We start from the raw sequence: 2,940 nt of genomic DNA, 5'->3' as shown, positions 1-2,940 counted from the left end.
CTGAAAACGCCTATCTGTATTCACGGTAAGCAATTAGGTCTAATGCGAGGATAATGAACATTCAGGTTCATTTTATTCCAAGGAACTGTTTCTGTTCTTGAAGCTCCGTGTAGAAAGAGTCCTTAGGGTTAGAATACTATTGTGGGTGATAAAATTTTGCTTGGCCTTTGGGCATATAAGGTGAACATTTTACAACAAAAGTTTACAACTATAGATAACACAGCATCTGATCAATGTCAACACACTTGGCGTTTAAGGCTAATCCACATTGGAAAAACAATCATCTCCAGGATGAAGATCAAAAATCTTAACACAGTGTCACCTGTCTGAGTTGCTAGAAAAGATTTATTTAAAAATCGATCCATAGGATGTGTTTTCACATTTGTCAGTTTCTTTCCACTTGCGCGCTAGAGGGAGGCACTTTAAGAGTTATTAACTGTCATTCTAGGAATAAAAGACACTGAGTTTCAGCAGTGATTGGTAAATAGGGCAGGGAATTAAAATGAAATTGGATTAAAAAGAAAGTAAAAAAAAATCACTGAATTAGAAAATTTCACCAAATCTTGTAGATCATTAATTTCTGATTTGAATAACTTCATTCTTAAACAACAACAACAACAACAACAACAAAAACCTAGTAGTTATCACCCACCCATGCCCAAATAAGTGAATATACTACAGCTTCTGATGTTAAGGTATCATGGTTTTGCTGTTTGGGCTTGTAAGGGATTTTAAATATTGACAAGTACTTTGAGTTATGTTTCGAGTAAAATTTCAAAATGTTGTATTATGCATAGGTTCCAAAGTGTCAGAAAAACCGAAAAGTCGAATAAAACATATTAGAAGAGCTTAGGAAACCGTATAAAAATAAAAGGCTAAAAAAACCACTCCGTTTTAAACGTGTAAAAATAAATCGAATTGGTTCGCGGGACTCGAATGACTTTTTTTTTTTTTCTTTTAGATAGTTGGTATGTACTGAACCCGGCACAACACCAAGTAGGTCCTGGTACACACTAAGGAATATCCAACCAGGTAAATACATCAGGGTGATGAGGCCCATGAAATTGAGTGGGTAGTGAGAATAGTCCCAGGAGCAAGCGCCGCACGAGCGGAGGCCCAGGCCCCCGGCACAGCTCCCAGCTTCCACGCCGTCACGTAGACGGGCACCGCTTCCAGGTGCTCCAGCCGCGGCTCCAGTGCAGGTGGAAGTAGAGTTTCTCCACCACGAAGCTGCAGCTGCCCTACTGAAAGGAGGACCAGAGCGACGTGTGGCCGCTGGTCGGCCCGTCTGCCTGCCCAAGAAAGTGAAGAGGATCTCATCCCAAAAGCCGTGCGTTCCGAAGAAGAGAAAGCGGAGCCCCCGAGAGGAGCTCCCCGACGCCCCCGGTGCCTCGGCGGTCGTCGCCGGCCACCTGCGCCCGGAGCGGCGGGGGCGCGCGCGGCCAAGGCTGGGGCCGCTGCTCGGGCGGCCCCGGTGCCGCAGGCGCAGGAAGCGCTTCGGGAGCACTGGGCCGCGGGAGAGCGCCAGCACGTCCTGCAGTCCCGCAGCCCCAGCGCAGCGGCCCCGCACCGCCGCGCCCGGTCCGCCGCGCAGGCCGAGCCGCAGCGCCTGGCCGCCGGGGTCTGCAGCGCCACGCGGGCCGACGGGGAGGCCGGAGAACTGAAGACGGAGGCGCTGGGGCAGCGCGGCCGGCAGGCAGACCTTCTCCGGGGCGAAGCGGGTGAGCGAGTGCAGCAGGCGGCGGCGGGCGAGGAGAACCCCAGCCTGCGGAGGTCCGGGCTGCGAGCGAGGCGTCTCGGGCATCCCGTGCGTCCCGTACTAGCAGAGTCGCTCCGGGCGGGCAGCGCGGCGCCGGCGGCCGGCGCTTCAGCAGTGGACAGCGGCTCCGGGCGGCTGGCGGCAGCCTCGCGCCCCCGCCCGCCCGCCCCTCCGCGCCCGCATCGCCGCGTGCGTGGAGCTGCGGGGCCGCGCCGCCGAGGCCCCCGGGGGAGCGCAGGGAGCTCCGTCCCGGCCGCGGCCCGATGGCAGCCGGAGCCCTAGAGTCCGGGAGACGCGCGGCCGCCCAACCCGCGGAGCCCCCCGCGCAGCGCCCCCCCCCCCACCGCGCCCTGCCCTCCGGCCCGGGTGGGTGCAGCCGGAGCCCTAGTGTCCGGGAGACGCGCGGCCGCCCAGCCCGCGGGGCCCCCCCGCGCAGCGCCCCCCCCCCCGCGCCCTGCCCTCCGGCCCGGGTGGGTGCAGCCGGAGCCCTAGAGTCCGGGAGACGCGCGGCCGCCCAGCCCGCGGAGCCCCCCGCGCAGCGCCCCCCCCCCCGCGCCCTGCCCTCCGGCCCGGGTGGGTGCAGCCGGAGCCCTAGTGTCCGGGAGACGCGCGGCCGCCCAGCTCGCGGAGCCCCCCGCGCAGCCCCCCCCCCGCGCTCTGCCCTCCGGCCCGGGTGGGTGCAGCCGGAGCCCAAGTGTCCGGGAGACGCGCGGCCAGCCCAGCCCGCGGAGCCCCTCCGCGCAGCGCCCCCCCCCCCGCGCCCTGCCCTCCGGCCCGGGTGGTGCAGCCGGAGCCCTAGTGTCCGGGAGACGCGCGGCCGCCAGCCCGCGGGAGCCACCCCCGAGCAAGGCCACCCCCCCCCGCGCCCGGCCCTCCGGCCCGGGTGGGTGCAGGCCGGAGCCCCTAGTGTCCGGGAGTCGCGCGGCCGCGCCAGCTCGCGGAGCCCCCCCGCGCAGGCACCCCCCCCCTCCCGTGCCCGGCCCTCCGGCCCGGGTGGGTGCAGCCAAGAGCCCTAGTGGCCGGGAGACGCGCGTGGCCCGCCCAGTCCCGCGGAGCCCCCCGCGCAGCGCCCCCCCCGACCCCGCGCCCCTGCCCTTCCGGCCCCGGGTGGGTGCAGCCCGGAGCGCCTATGGGTACGGGAAGACGCGCGGGCCGGCCCAGCCCGCGGAGACCCCCCGCGC

This window comes from Canis lupus, unplaced genomic scaffold, assembly GCF_011100685.1.
Source record: "Canis lupus familiaris isolate Mischka breed German Shepherd unplaced genomic scaffold, alternate assembly UU_Cfam_GSD_1.0 chrUn_S161H321, whole genome shotgun sequence".
NCBI classification, from domain to species: domain Eukaryota; kingdom Metazoa; phylum Chordata; class Mammalia; order Carnivora; family Canidae; genus Canis; species Canis lupus.
This window is presented reverse-complemented; position numbering follows the sequence as displayed.